This window comes from Lactuca virosa, chromosome 6 (genome assembly GCF_052849685.1).
Source record: "Lactuca virosa cultivar CGN04683 chromosome 6, Lactuca_virosa_CGN04683_v6, whole genome shotgun sequence".
Classification (NCBI taxonomy): Eukaryota; Viridiplantae; Streptophyta; class Magnoliopsida; order Asterales; family Asteraceae; genus Lactuca; species Lactuca virosa.
In genome coordinates, this window is record NC_136431.1 from 194125719 (window position 1) to 194142710 (window position 16992).

At 38.0% G+C, this 16992-nt stretch overlaps 1 long non-coding RNA gene across 1 annotated transcript; it reads left to right on the forward strand.

The window, feature by feature from the left end:
- Positions 1–15383: 15383 nt before the first annotated feature.
- On the forward strand, positions 15384–16600 carry LOC145119551 (uncharacterized). The gene is made up of 3 exons (XR_013713893.1): positions 15384–15456; positions 16376–16424; positions 16541–16600. It is a non-coding gene; the product is annotated as an uncharacterized LOC145119551 (long non-coding RNA).
- Positions 16601–16992: the final 392 nt, after the last annotated feature.

Sequence of the window (16992 nt, forward strand, 5' to 3'; positions counted from 1 at the left end):
AGAAGCTTCTAAGGAGTAGATCACGAAAATTGTGTGAGTTAGGAAGAAGTTTTGATGAAATAAAGAGACTAGGTTATGGATCTAAACAATAACTTACCAATGATGATGATTCTTATGGAATAACCTCCTTGAAATGCCCTAAATCTCGAAAATTTTAAAGGAGAAATGATGGTGTTCTTGAGAGGAATTAGAAGTGAAATAAGTGTGTGTGTGTGTGTGTGTGTGTGTGTTGATACTCTCGGCCGAGAGTAGAAGAAGGAGAAGAGAGAGAGAGAGGTGAAGGGATGGATGCATGGAGATATGTCAAATTTGCATGGAAGTCCAATATGTAATAAGGATGTGGCTAACCCTCCTTAATCCCTTAATTTCTCCCCTTTTTTTTTCTTTCTACTTGGGCCGAGAGAGCGTAAAGGAAAAGAATGGTTTGGGCCTTTTTGTGCTTGAGTCCATAATATGGGCCCAATTTGATGGTTTTCGGCCCATTGGGCCTTTTAGAGTAATTCACGGCTCAATATTCATCAAAGTATGAGTTTTATGGCCCATTAGGGCTAATTAGATTTGTTATGGCCCAATAAGGCCCATTAAAGATAAACTAGTCCATTTTAGGCTTATGAGGCCCAAATATTAAGTTTCATGCAAATTGGTCCAATTAGGGCCCATTTAAGAGTTCTAAGCCCAAAATAGTCAAATTGGAAGCTTATTGGTCCATTAGGCCCAATAAGGAAATCCTAGTCCAAAATGGACTTAAACCGGGATTTTTAGGATTTCCAACCTTTTGTTGACTATTTGAATGTTTGTATAGAGTATTTGATGGAATTTTATCGTCATTGAATAAGCACCATACATGTTTTCAAGTTTTAACTACAATGTTATCTTTGTTAAGTGTTTACAAAGTATCAGAATTCCTAGTTGTGACATCATCCCCCCGTTAGAGGGAATTTCGTCCCGAAATTCTTTTTAAAGCTAGATTTGAGAATGCAAGAATAGGTGAGGGTACTTCTGCTTCATCTGGTCTTCGCGTTCCCATGTGAATTCTGGTCCACGTTTCGCGTTCCACCGAACTTTCACAATCGGAATGCGACTTTGCTTAGTACGCTTCACTTCCCTGTCCATGATTTCAACTGGTTCTTCGATAAACATGAGATTCTCGTTGATTTCGATTTCTTCCAATGGAATGACGAGAGTTTCGTCGGATAAGCACTTCTTTAAATTGGAAACATGGAACACGGGGTGTACACTGCTGAGCTCAGCGGGTAGCTGCAGTCTATAAGCCACTGGACCGATTCGGGTAAGAATCTCGAAGGGTCCAATGTACCGTGGGTTTAGTTTTCCCTGTTTCCCAAAACGAATCACCCCTTTCCAGGGAGAGACCTTTAACAACACCCGATCCCCGACTCGAAATTCCAAGGGCTTTCGCCATTTATCTTCTCGGTCGTTTCGCATATGATTTTTGGTCCCGTTAATGCATTGCTTGGTGTCTGTCCTCTTGCTAGCTGAGTGTCACCTACCTCAGCCCAACACAACGGTGATCTACATTTACGCCCATACAATGCCTCGAAAGGAGCAACTTTGATGCTTGAGTGATAAATGTTGTTGTACGAGAATTCGATCAAAGGCAAGTGGGTATCCTACGACCTTCCAAAGTCTATCACACATGGGCGAAGCATATCTTCGAGTGTTTGAATGGTTCGCTCGCTTTGACCATCCGTTTGTGGGTGGTAGGCAGTGCTCATGTCAAGTTGTGTTCCCATAGCTTTCTGAAGCGATTGCCAAAAGCGTGAAGTAAACCTACTATCTCTATCTGAGATGATAGATATTGGCACTCCGTGGAGTCTCACGATTTCCTTGATATAGGTTCTTGTCAATCGTTCCATCTTGTATGACTCCTTTATTGGTAGGAAATGAGCGGATTTTGTCAACCTGTCAACTATTACCCATATGGTATCCAAACCATCAGTTGTCTTGGGTAGTTTGGTCACAAAGTCCATAGTAATCCTTTCCCATTTCCACTCAGGAATTACTGGTTGTTGTAATAATACCGAGGGCTTCTGATATTCTACCTTTACTTTAGCACAGGTGAGGCACTTGCTAACGTAAGTGGCAATTTCTGCCTTCATGTTGGGCCACCAAAAATGTTGCTTGATATCCAAGTACATTTTATCTGAACCCGGATGGATGGAGTATCGTGTCTTGTGGGCTTCATTCATGACTACTTCTCTGAATCCCCCAAGTTTAGGGATCCAAATTCGGTTCATGAAATAATATGCTTCGTCCTCCTTCACTTCGAAATTCTTTTCCATTCCACGTAACGCTTCGCCTGTTTTGTTTTCTGCCTTCATGGCGTCGAACTGGGCTGCTCTGATTTGCGAGGTCAGGTAGGATTGAATGGTTATTGAGAGAGTCTTCACACGACGATTCGAGTATTCTTTCGACTCAAAGCATCAGCTACCACGTTAGCCTTGCCTGGGTGATACTTGATTTCGCATTCATAATCGTTCAGCAGCTCAACCCATCTTCGTTGCCTCATGTTTAACTCCTTTTGATTTAAAATGTGTTGGAGACTCTTGTGGTCAGTGAAAATGGTGCACTTTGTACCATAAAGGTAGTGCCTCCAAATCTTCAAGGCGAAGACCACAGCTCCCAATTCGAGATCATGGGTGGTATAATTCACCTCATGTGTCTTTAGTTGTCGGGACGCATAAGCTATCACCTTCCCACGCTGCATGAGTACACAACCTAAACCCTGATTCAACGCATCGCAGTAAACTACGAAGTCCTCTGTTCCCTCTGGTAGTGATAGTACCGGTCCACTGCAGAGTGCTTGCTTCAGAGTTCGGAATGCAACTTCTTGCTTATCTGTCCATTCAAAGGGTACGCCCTTTTGTGTAAGCATGGTAAGTGGCTTGGCTGTTTTGGAGAAGTTTTGAATGAACCTCCTGTAATAGCCTGCGAGACCTAGAAATTGACGAATTTCTGTGGGTGTCGTTGGGATCGCCCATCCTTCAATGGCTTTGACCTTAGAAGGATCCACATGTATCCCTTCTTGACTAACAACGTGACCCAAAAAGTTCACACTACGGAGCCAGAACTCACACTTAGAGAGTTTTGCGTATAGCTTTTCGGTCCGTAGGGTTTCTAAGATTTGTCGGAGATGCCGGCCATGCTCCTCTTCGCTTCGAGAATAGACTAGAATATCGTCGATGAAAACGATGACAAAGTTGTCGAGGAATGGTCGGCAGATTCGATTCATTAGGTCCATGAATGCGGCAGGGGCATTCGTTAGACCGAAGGGCATTACAACAAATTCATAATGTCCATAACGAGTTCGGAAAGCGGTTTTGGGGATATCCTCTTCCCGGACTTTGAGTTGGTGGTATCCGGATCGCAGATCTATCTTAGAAAAGTAACTTGCTCCTTGGAGTTGGTCAAATAGATCGTCGATTCGCGGAAGTGGATAGCAATTTTTGATAGTGAGCTTATTTAGTTCCCTGTAGTCAATACACATCCTAAAGGAACCGTCTTTCTTCTTAACAAAGAGAACCGGAGCTCCCCAGGGTGAGAAACTGGGTCGGATGAATCCTTTGTCCAAAAGTTCGTTGAGTTTGTTGGACAGCTCTTGCATCTCCACAGGAGCCAATATATAGGGCGATTTGGCGATGGGTGTAGCTCCTGGCACGAGGTCAATTCGGAACTCGACTTGTCTTTCGGGGGGTATCCCCGGAAGATCTTCAGGAAAGACATCCGGGAAATCGCAAGCCACTGGGATGTCTCGAATATTGACCTCTTCTTCGGACTTATCCACATTATGAGCCAGAAACGTCAAGTCCTTCTTTCGTAGATACTTATGTGCCTTAATGCACGAGATAAGACAAAGGTTCGTGCTGGGTTTGTCTCCGTTTATAATTAGGGTTTCGCGATTTGGGAGGTGAAGGCGAACGGCCTTCTCGTGACACATAATTTCAGCATGGTGGGGGCTTAACCAGTCCATGCCGATAATCACATCAAAACTCCTAATGGATTCAGACATTAAGTTTATTTGAAAGACGTGATGGTTCAAGGTCAGGGTACATCCGATGTAGATTTCCCCAGTGGATTCTGTTTTCCCATTAGCCATTTCCACCGTAAAGGTTTCATTAAGCTTCTGGGGTTGTTGTTTTAACAAGTGTTCGAATCTATTACTCACAAAGCTTCGTTCTGCCCCGGTATCAAATAGGATGCATGCATAAGTGTGGTTTAGGAGAAACGTACCGGTGACAACAGCGGGGTCCTGAACCGCTTCTCCCTGACCCATGGTCAGCACTCTCCCTGCTCCTCCATTCCCAGGGTTGTTAACGTTGGGGCAGTTTCGACGGAAATGCCCAGTCTTTCCACATCCATAGCAGGTGTGGCTTGGTCCTGCATTGTTTCCGATGTTGTTGGTGTTGTTGTTGTTGTTGTTGCGGTTGTTGTTGTTGTTGTTGTTGTTGTTTCCCTGCTGCTGGTTCTGGGGAGGATAGGTCCTGCAATATTTCGCCGTGTGACCCTTTCGATTGCAACTGGTACAATGCATCTCCCTGCATTCGCCATTATGATGGAGACTGCACTTGTTGCACTTTGGGAGATTCCCGGAATACTGCTTAGGGGCACTTGGAGTAGCTGAGACTAGAGCATGTGGTGTGGAGGGAACTTGGGTGGTTGCAGCATTAACTGTCACTGTTTGTTGCTTCTTTGATGACTCTGAGCCTTGTCGCCCCTTTCTCTTGTTGTTCTTTCATTTCTTGTTGTCACTCTCCTTCTTGCCTTCAGTTTCCCCTGACTTCTCGCCCTTCTTGTTGTTGTGGTCGTACAGTTTCTTGGTCAATATCTTGGCACTGTCGAAGGTTTCAGGATTTGCAGCTATCACATTTCCTTGAATTAGGGAGGTTAATCCCCAGACGAATCGTTCGATTTGTTTTCCCTCTGAAGTACTCATGCCAGGGCACAACAGTGACAGTTCGCTAAAACTTGATATGTATGCATCAATGTCGGAGTTTCGGACGGTGAGATTCCATAACTCTTGCTCCATTTTCTGAATTTCGCCACGCGGGCAGTATTCGGCCGTCAGCATTTCTTTCAACTCCGCCCACGGCATGGCGTTGGCTACGGGGAGAGTCATGGCTTCTACGTGTCCATTCCAGCAGGTGAGAGCCTGGTCAACGAATGTACATGCGGCAAACTTCACCTTCATCTCCTCGGGGCATTCGCATATCTCAAATACCGATTCCACCTTTTCAATCCATCTCTTTAGGGTTATCATTCCACCTATGCCATTAAAGGTTCGTGGCTTGGCGTTGGTGAAGTCTTTGTAAGAGCATGTCTTGGTAGGTCCTTGATTTATTCCGTTGTTCGAACTTCCAGCCCCTTGTCTATTTCCTCCACCATTGTTCCCTTGGTGGATTTGCACCATGGCTGCGGTGACTGCAACAGATACAGCTGCTTGAAATGCAGCTGAGTTGATTTCTGGTGGGGTTGGCCCGGGGTTTCCACGGGTTGGTCGTTGAGGCATCTTTCTGTCATGGAACGGAAAGATGTTGAGTGCCTATGATTTTTGTGAGTTCGTGGTCCTTTAAACTAGGTGTATTGCATGTACTTAAGTAGTTTCACATATTAACATACAATCATGGAAATATAACACATAACAGATAACAGCATCACAATAGAACACATATATTTTTCCACTAATAATATCCGTACTTTGATACATGAAAATTTGCTCGAAAGAGCATACATAAATGGTGCAAGTTCAGCAGCGTAACGACTCTATGAGTAGTGTAATCACTTAAACATAGAGTCGATGGTACATAGCATAGATCATATAAGCATAATACTAAAGACGGATACGACTAGTCCTAGTCATGGTGGGATGTGCCAGGGCGTGGTGCTGAGGAAGTGGACGCTCCCTGAAGGCGAGCCACCTGTCGTTCCACGTCTCGGAGTCGAGCCTCCCACCTTGCCTGCCTCATGTGGAACTCTTGGATAACCTCTCGCGTCTCCTGTTCTGCACGCTCAACTCTAGTCCGCATCTGGTGCATCTGATCGGCGGTGCTCTGAGCTAGGTCGCCAGTGTTCCGCAATCGTCTCACCATGACCGGAAGCGCGCGATCAGTTGGTCCTCCCTCCCTCAAGTCGTAGAACTCGCGCACCATGCCAAACGGGGGTCGTTGTCCCTGTTGCCTGCTCCACCTCCAAATGTCGATACCTCAGGGGGGTGTAGGGCCAGTTGGGCCCATCCGATGAGCGGGCACCCTAATCGGGTAAGGGGGGTTGATGACTTCGGACTCCGCGTCCGAATCACCGTCATCGTCATCGCTGGGTTCCTCCTCGAGGTCTTCTTCGACTTCTTCTTCTTCCAGGTCTACCACTAGTTCAGCAGGTCCGCCCTCGACTTCCGCCTCCGGTTCCTCTTCAGACTCCTCCTCGGGGTCTTCTTCAGGTTACTCTTCCAACCATCCGTTATTCCTCTGGTTAGGGAAATACGGATCTCCGGGGTGATGGAAGCCGGCCATACTGTCTGCGAGAGTGTATAAATATACTAATATTATTCCTAAGATGTTTTAATTATTATGTAAATTGAGTTGATGTTCTCTTCTTGGTAACAAAGGGGTATGTTTTTAGGTTTACCGACCATCGCGATTTCCTCGGGGAATGTGATAGTTGTACTTCGGAGGAAATGTAGTTGATCAGGCTACATTCACCCCTTAATACAACTATGAACAGTCCCGACTTAACCGAGATGCCATTATCATCTTATTTGATTTGGTATTATGTTCTTTTTCCTATATCGCACAAGTAGAGGTGTTTTATCATTGTATTTTATTCGTTTTGTTCAGAGTTGTTTTAGTCCCTCTTTGGTTTATAGTTGCATATCAATGTGTGGTTAGATATGCCAGTTCACTATAAACAGAGCTCTGATACCAACCTGTCACACCCCCGAACGAAACGGCGGAAACGTCTGAGGGCTCGCGTGACTCAAATTGAATATCATCACAATGAATATACATGAAACATAACATAAACTTCACCATGCATTAATACATTACAACTGACATTGTTCACATCAAGTACATTGTCTAAATATTACATATTCATAGCATAAATTGTTTGAAAGTTTTCAAAGCATAACACCCTAACATACTTGGTATTACTCTTCAGCTAACCTGTTACCTGATAATACAAGTTATTTTGAAAATGTCAACATATGGAATGTTGGTGAGTTCATAAGCAGGGTTGTTATGAAAATGTTTTGTGCAGTTTATAAAACCCAGAAAATCCGATATTTTCTGAAAAGACAATTGTTTATTCTAAAGTGTGAAGATCCATAGGTTTGTGCATGAATGATTTCAAAGTGTGTATAAATGAGAAGTTTTACATTATAGTTATTGAAAAGTACAAGTGAATGGTGTTGATTTCCCCGAAAAACCCGATGTTTTCTGATAATATAATATAATTGTTTCGAATTTTTATACCGTCACAACGAATGATCATGATTTTCCTTGATTACTCGGATAGTATTGGATTTGTTTATGTGAGTCATTATAACCATGCATGATAATGACTAGTTCGTCTGTCTTGGCATTCTAGCGAACGCCGGAATTGATCTTAAGATTTTGTCACCCTAGACTGGCCGAGTCTAACTGTAGCGAACAGCTGAGGTGTGGGGGAGTCACCCCCGTATAGATCTATACACAAACTATTGCTCTCCCTCCAGGAGACTTTGATTATAACTATAGACTACGAACGACACTTAAAGGTGTCGCCCGTTATTACTCACTTAATCCAAAACGAATTTGATTACCATTAATTAACGACCTGTATTTGTTTACTTGAATTGAAGGTAAGCCTAACAAACGAGGAGAAGAGGATTACGAGGTCCTACTAATTGCGTATGTTATTAAGGCTGTTGGGTATACGAAGGACGCGTTGGCCCATTTCACATTTGATTTATCTGGACCTTACTAGCAATGCTAAATGGGCCACTGAGGCCCAATAGCACAAGAAAGCCATTGAGGGTCCCTTAAGCATGTAATTGGGTCACAGGAGGCCCAATAGACATGTGTTATTATTATTAGGCCCAAACGTCATGTCAATGGGTCACGAAGGCCCAATAAGCATGATTAGAATCTTTCAAGCCCAACAATTTGAATATTTACTTGTTTTAGGTATAGTATAATTGTCGGAAGTTTGATTGAACAATTGTTAAATCGCAACGGCACGAAGCTTGTCGATTGTTTATAACGATATTTGAAAATATATGTATCTTCTTCATTCTATTTTCATAAGTTATAATTTGGTATTTTTGACCCAAATATCTTAATAATAAAATAATTGACTCAAAATATTGGTTTGACCTATTCAACCCTTCTTTAATAAAAATGACAATCTTAGTCCCTTATTATAAAAAAATACATTTTAGGCCCTTAGACTTGTTTAAGTAATGTTTTTAACTCAAAATTTACTCTTTGGCAGTTTCAGCCCCTTCAGTAAAGAGTTTTTCATGCAAAGTCCAAACTTTTCGCAACTTTTACAATTTTGACCAAAATTCCAAAAACTTTACATTTTTGATCCTTTTTGGCAAAAAAAGTCATTTTAACCCCTGAAATAGATTTGTTTACCCTTTTAGCCACTTTTTTGAGAAATTTACCATTTCAATCCCTTGAAAACCATATTTTTCGCAATTTTGGGCCTATGGGCCGAAAAGCCCAAAAATTGGCCCATTAGGCTACAAATTACATTTCTAGTCCTTTGAAGAGCATAATATTCATAAGAACATTTATTCTAACTGTTTTGACTCTTTTGGACCTTAAGACAACCGTGAATGACAACCTTTAACCTAACTTTTGTTTATTTGACAAATATAGCCCAAAAATGAGTTTTATGTTGTAATATGTTTAGAGGGTAATTTTTCTTGACTTGTTTAGTGTAATATATCTTAGATCATGTTTATTTTCCTCCTTGAGCCATAGATCTCGAGATTTCTTTCCTTTTTGTTACATATTTACCACATAAACACATGAAATCACACATACACATAGATCTACACATTTTACTTGTATTCTCCCCCATAAAACTTGTGAAAACCGAAAATAGTGGGGTATGAACTCACCTTTGCTTGTGTTTTCGATTTGAAGAAGAAAGGGAAGAGTTTGATGCTATTTTTCGGTCCTAGCAAGCTTTCTTGGGTTGATTTCGAACTTAAGAAGCTTCTAAGGAGTAGATCACGAAAATTGTGTGAGTTAGGAAGAAGTTTTGATGAAATAAAGAGACTAGGTTATGGATCTAAACAATAACTTACCAATGATGATGATTCTTATGGAATAACCTCCTTGAAATGCCCTAAATCTCGAAAATTTTAAAGGAGAAATGATGGTGTTCTTGAGAGGAATTAGAAGTGAAATAAGTGTGTGTGTGTGTGTGTGTGTTGATACTCTCGGCCGAGAGTAGAAGAAGGAGAAGAGAGAGAGAGAGAGAGTTGAAGGGATGGATGCATGGAGATATGTGAAATTTGCATGGAAGTCCAATATGTAATAAGGAGGTGGCTAACCCTCCTTAATCCCTTAATTTCTCCTTTTTTTTTCTTTCTACTTGGGCCGAGAGAGGGTAAAGGAAAAGAATGGTTTGGGCCTTTTTGTGCTTGAGTCCATAATATGGGCCCAATTTGATGGTTTTCGGCCTATTGGGCCTTTTAGAGTAATTCACGACTCAATATTCATCAAAGTATGAGTTTTATGGCCCATTAGGGCTAATTAGATTTGTTATGGCCCAATAAGGCCCATTAAAGATAAACTAGTCCATTTTAGGCTTATGAGGCCCAAAATGTTAAGTTTCATGCAAATGGGTCCAGTTAGGGCCCATTTAAGAGTTCTAAGCCCAAAATAGTCAAATTGGAAGCTTATTGGTCCATTAGGCCCAATAAGGAAATCCTAGTCCAAAATAGACTTAAACCGGGATTTTTAGGGTTTCCAACCTTTTGTTGACTATTTGAATGTTTGTATAGAGTATTTGATGGAATTTTGTGGTCATTGAATAAGCACCATACATGTTTTCAAGTTTTAACTACAATGTTATCTTTGTTAAGTGTTTACAAAGTATCAGAATTCCTAGTTGTGACACCTTCTTGGCTTTAGACAAGGATCCACAGTCGATCCATATTTCATAGTTATTATAACCGATTGATGTTGAATCTGAAATCCTCCAATGATTTAGGCTTAATTCTCGTCGATCATGAACAATTTCTATAAGTATTTATTTTATTTGCATTTTGAATCTGAAATCCTTCGTAAATCTCTCTCTCAAGTACGTCATCCTCACTTCCTCACCTCTCCAATGAAGTTAGGGTTTCTTCATCTGTGATTTTCTGGTGATTGAAATTGGACTTATGAATCTGTTTTACCATGTCGTTCCCCAAAATCCTACCAAAATAGGCATGAGCTTGACCATGTCGTTCGATTAGGGTTTAGAAACCAAAAAATTTGATATCAAATTAGCGTTTCAAGTCCTTCAGCGGCTTGCCAATAAACGGTAACATAAAAAAGAGATTGATTTTATTCATTCTGTTGATGTGGAAATGTAATTGATTTTAGTTATATCTCTCACAAATCACAATTCCACACTAAAATATACCATCAGTATGCATTTGGTAATAAAAAAATGTCGTATATGTAATGATATTTTATGTATCAGACAATATTTGACTCATAGATCTTTTATCAATTAGCATGATCTCTGTTTCATTAATGCTTTTACAACTAATTTTGCTGATGAATTTTGCTCTGATTTGAGGTTGTTTGGCATCCTGTTTCAATTATCTTTGGTGCTATCTACTATTCATTTTGTATCAAATACAATATGTAGCTAACGATTATTAATAAATGTGATTGTAATATTCCTAGATCCTTTTTTCAGTGTGCTACATTTGTGGGAACTGTGACCTACATGTCACCTGAAAGAATCAGAAATGAAAGTTATTCATATCCAGCTGATATATGGAGCCTTGGTCTTGCTCTTTTTGAGTGTGGCACTGGTGAATTTCCTTATACAGCAAATGAAGGACCTGTTAATCTTATGTTATGGGTAATTTTATCAATTGTAGTATATTGGTTTTTTCTTTTATTCTTGTTGATATACAAATTTTTATTTCCCACATCTTAATAGATCCTGGAAGACCCATCTCTATCACCACCAAAAAGACATTTTTTCCCCAGAGTTTTCTAATATTATGCATATTTATAGATACAAACATGTTTTCTAATTTCATTCATATCTATAGACACTAGATTACTATAGAACATACAATCCTAAAATAGTTGCATTGTTTATTGGATTTAGTTATTTGGGGCAATAGAGGATATCAATGGTAAAAAAAAATGGAGAAAAGTTGCTTATGGAGGTATGCAGATTGGTTTTGATGACAATCACACATACAACACTTTCCTTCTAAAAAAAATGGTGATGAATGCTAATGTGGTCAAAAGAGATATGCTTAAGGTGATGCTAGACTCCGTTTCAATTTTTCAATATCTTTACATCTTTAACTATTAGCTTGTAAAAGATCATAGTATTTTGTTGTGTTTGTTTGATTTAAATTTACAATGAGGATAACAAAAGAAGAACCCAAGGTAATAAACGACTTACATTTATTATTGATGCAATTACTTGTTGTGTTTGTTTGATTTAAATTTAATTAGAAGCTATGTATGTATTTTGTTGCAGGATGTGGCTTTTATGATTGATGGATAGGCTCTTGAAATTGCACTCATTTATTACCGGAAAGCATTCACATAGTTGGAAATATTATCACGGACAACTATATGATGTTGGATTACACCATCCCAGAAGGTACAGATACAACTAGCTACACTTTGTTTATTCTGTGATTGCAAATTACAGACCAAATATGTATGTCTAAAGTATCTTTACGTCTTCATCTATTAGTTATCTATGATTCAAAGCCAAAATGCAAATACCTTTCAAGTTGACTAAAAATTTTCATTTCTTCAAAAATAATTAAAAAAGTTACTAAAAATTGTTCCTTTTTTATTGATTAATTGTTGTTCTTGAATCAAATGTAATATATATATATATATATATATATATATATATATATATATATATATATATATATATATATATATATATATATATATATATATTATTAAGGATATTGCCCACTTCTTGAAAATTAAGAGGTACAAAACCCAATACATCATTTACAAACATGTTATGCATATCACTAACTTGACATCATATACGCTTTTCCTTTTGTGAAAAACCCTAAAATCCTATACACACATCTTCACACGCCATTTCTCCCATTTCTCTTATGTATCCCTAAACGTAACCGCCATTCCGCCTACCTCTTGAAGCCGTCGCTACCTCCAGTCTCTTGAGACAGTCGCTACTTCCACCCTCCGGCAGGCCTCCGCTACCATCATCCACCTTACGTCGCTACAACATAGAAGAGGGTCCCCCATTAACCCTTACATACTAACCCGACTGTGCTTCCATTTTAACTGTATAATTGACGCCCTATAAGTTTACCTATACTACCACCGGCATCCGCCACCCCCCTATGCCACCCCACTTCTACCTTCTATCGGGATGAGAAACCCCAAACCTATACCACCGCCACCGTCAACGCCAACTTCACACACCGTTCAGAGGTACCACTAACCCTAAGTTTCCCCCACCATCGCCACCAGGCATCATATACACTTAACCTGACAGTTGGATTCTCAAGACTGATTACTTATCTGCAAGCAATGAGGCAGGAAGATTCCTTACAGAAGAACCTTACGAATGGCACAAGAACGGCCTAAGTCAAGATGGTCAGATTAACCTGCAAGCTCCAAGGAAGTGGCGCCTTTTGAAAGAGAAAACCGGGCATGCTGCCTTTTATGGAATACGTATTGTCATATATGGGGAATGCATTGCACCCTCTTTGGTATTTTTATTTTTTAAAATCTTGTTTATATGTAACATTGCAACCAAACTCTTTTAAGATGTTTTTTTTGCTTATGTTACAGGACACCATACACCCGCTTTCTAGACACTGGTATCGACTATGCCATTGTGAGCCCTGGCATGCCACATGTCGATATATGGGTTCAGGAGTTCATAAAACATGAGATACCGTGTGTCTAAGCTAATTACCTTGTGGAATATGTATGCAAACCTGGATATTCCCTTGAAACACATGTCCAATATGATACCAATGTTTGGGCAGAAAGGTCGTTTAACAATCTCAAGAACCGTTGTTTAACCATTGAAGAAGAAGAAGAGTCAACGGGTCCCAAAACACCTGAGAGCAGTGATGTGGCATGTGAGGTATGTGGATCACGTGACAGAGGTGAAGAAATGTTGATATGTGGGAATGAAAGCGGTTCGATTGGATGTGGTGTTGGGATGCATATCGATTGTTGTAATCCACCAGCACCCATTTTCCTCCATTGCACCATATCTTCTACGATGAACCCCAACACGATCTGCCATCACTGGGTTAAAAGTCAACAAATACCTTTAAAGGTACTCCAAATACATGAACTTTTATATATTGGATTAAGTTTTTCAACATTTCTCATATTTCATAACTTCTTATGGTATTCACAAAATAGATGTTGAAGCCTTTGTGCTTAAGGTATACCTTGATAGATGTAATTATCAGGGAAGTTTGTGTGTTAGTTAATACAATTAAAAAAATATTGATTTTCCTTCTTTTTTTCTGATTTTCACTTGATTTTCCTTCTTTTTTTGTTAATATGATTAAAAAAATGTTGGTAGGTGAAACCACTGATTTGAGTTGAGGCTCAAGTTGAAAGACTTGCTAGAAGTAGGATTATGATGCTTGTAAAACCTATAAGCTAATTTAGGGAACAAATGTATGTCTTATACCATGGGCTTTGTTTGTGTTCAGAATCTGTAATCTTTCTGCTGTATGAATGCAAGTAAGAGGGTTTCATTCACTGATTTATGCAATGCACTCCTATGAGCAGGTGTTTTAGGGCTTGTAAGCTTTACAACTATAACATCTGTTGATGAGGCTAAACATGGTCTTGAATGTCCAAGCTACCCCTAGCCTCGCCAATTAATTCTCAGTTCATATGACCATGCTTTGTAAGTTCCCTTCGATACAATACACATTTTTTTTGGATTAACATGTTGACATTTTTCTTTTATTCTTTTGACTTTTGAAGTGATGCACATGATTCGACAAGGTCACTAAGTATAGACACAAGTTGCTGTCATTCTACTCTTCACATGGTTGTTGCCATTCAAGGACATGGAGTTATAATTTTGAAAACAATGGATCAAAGGTACTTTTGACAGGGCCACCTGGAATTGATCCTTCACATTATCTTAATGGAATGTAAGCCTTACATTGCTAATACTTTGTTCCTTTCAAATCTTTATAACATTATGCTGTTTTCTCTATGAAATCTTATTGTATCTTTTGGTTATGACCTTATGATTTGGAGATAACCCATAACGCTTGATGTTTTATGTGTTGGAGAAAAGTGATAAATATGATCACTTGGACATGGAGATTGGTTGCAAGGAGTAGTCTCAAATGTCCACCGGTTGTAGGGTAAGTTTCCTTCGAGATCTTCTTCTGTAACAATCATTCTCTTATCTAACCTTTTGGAATGTTAACAAACACAATTGATACATTTCTTCTACTCCCATCTCTCAATCTGGTATAGTTTACTTTCCCATTTTGTTATGCTTTTTCCAAACTATTTTTGTTGTATTTTGTTGTTTCTAATTTATTTTAGTAGTTCTTAGATCATCGAGTAGATCCTGGCGTGGGAACTGAAACTCATTTAAGCATATCTAGAAACTAACCTTTTTTGTATTTATTTCATTTAAGTAGATCTAGAAACAAGATCTATATAAAAACTAACATTTATTTGTATTTTTGTTTATTTCAGCAAACCTGGAATCATAGATCTTTTCATCACCTTAGGTTGTAGCCTCTAATGTGTAGGTAAAGTGTTGTTAATTTATTTTTTTATAGATATCTATCTATGTCTAGAAAGCTCAATGTGTTGCCACTCTTGATGGTGAAGGGTGAAAATGTCTCTAATTGATGAGGTTTCTGTAAGGTTGGTCACTCAATTCTACCATCAATATATTTTTAACCATTTTCCTTAAGATGGTTTGTAAAGTACAATTGCTATGAGCCTTTCAATTGATTGAAGTGACAATTTGGGAGCATAATGGTATTTCTGTCAAAAATAAGAAGCTTATGATGTTTTTGGTTTTTTTTCACATGACTTTTTTTTCTTGAAAGAACAATATTCTTCAAATAAATTGTGAATATTGAGTTTGAGTATTAATGAAATATTTTTATTTTTATTTTTTTTATGCACAGATATGCTTAGAGAGGTTTAAGAGGTTTAAAACTTTAAATGGATCCCAATGGTTGCAGTTTTCTTACTCCAGGTATGCTCCATTTTAGATATTTTCTTTTCTTTTTAAGCATTTGATTATAAAAATGAAATCTCCAAGCGTAATTTTGGAAATTTCTTTGCCGCCTTTTCGTTTGTTATGTGAAATACATAAAATAATAGCAAGTTAAAATCTGTCTTTTTTGAATTTATTAATTAGTACTTTAATATAAATATATATTTGAAAAAAAAATTATTGTTTTTATGGCAAGTTCCATAATTCTGGTTGTTAATTATTAATTTTTTATTATGATTTTATGTAACTGAAAATATGCTTATAATACGATTAATTTGGGTGTGATTTTTAAATATTAATGATAAGATTTTGCATAATTTTGGTATGATTTAATTATTTGAGTAATTTTGTTATGTTCAATATTTTTGGTGTGCATTGTAATTGATTAATTTTGGAATGATAATCAAACTTCCAAAATCATGGCTAACTTATTGTATATAATACTTTATTTTCCACCCATATATTGTTTATTTTCTTCAAACTTATTCCGTTAGACTGCTTCAGTTGTTTGGATTACATGATGACTTCTTTATTCATTTGGATTTTGAGACGACAACAGATTATTTTAACTTCTTTTTACGTTTTGTCTTAAGTAGTGGGTATGAAATATAAGGTTCTGTTTAATAAGCAAAATCTGTAAAGAAAGATATGATTGTGTGTAAAATTGTTTGTATATTCTACTTCAAGTTTTTGATTTATCAAAATCAACTCTATTTTCCTTTTAATGCTTTAGAACGGTCTGATCGGGTAGATTGACTAAATTGCTAATACGCTATTAACATTGTTTATTAAAGTTTATAATCTATGTTATATTATGGTTAAAGATAATTGCATGTGTAAATATTTCCATTTAGTAGAATTTATGAGATTTATTTTCGTATATGGCCTTTTCTAATAGGTTTGACATGGATTCTGCAACATGGTTAAGGCCATCGAAGGCTATTTTTGTAAGTTATTTTGTGGTTTTTAGTTATTAGGTTAATTTTAGTTTTTTGTATTATCAACTTTAATTTGGTTTTGGATTGAACTATAAAATTGCTAAAAATTGATTCTTTATTGGTAGGAAAACAAATCAGAGTTGTGTTCTTTTTCCTATGACCAGGTATGCACAATTGACTTGGTGGAAGTTTGTTTTTTTGCAATTTTTTTGAGATCTGTGTTGGTTGTTTACATATGCTATTATTATAATATGGAGGGTGTAATGGTCAAAGTAAGTTAACAATACGATCATTCAAGGTTTACTGTTATTATGTTTTTTGAGAGTTTTATTAATTTTATATGATAAGAAAAATAAAATTTATAAACTTTCAGGAAGCTGCAGATGCTTTGAGAGGGGTGTTATAGACGGTTTAATTGATTTAGATTCAGATAAGGTACAACAACTATGTTATAAAAGAACACTTAATTTCTAATAGTAATTTAATAAAAATTTTGGTTCTTTTGTTAACATTTTTTTGTTCAATTTAAATGTTTTTAGTCTTGATGTAAGATTACTTGTGCTTTGAGATTGTTTCC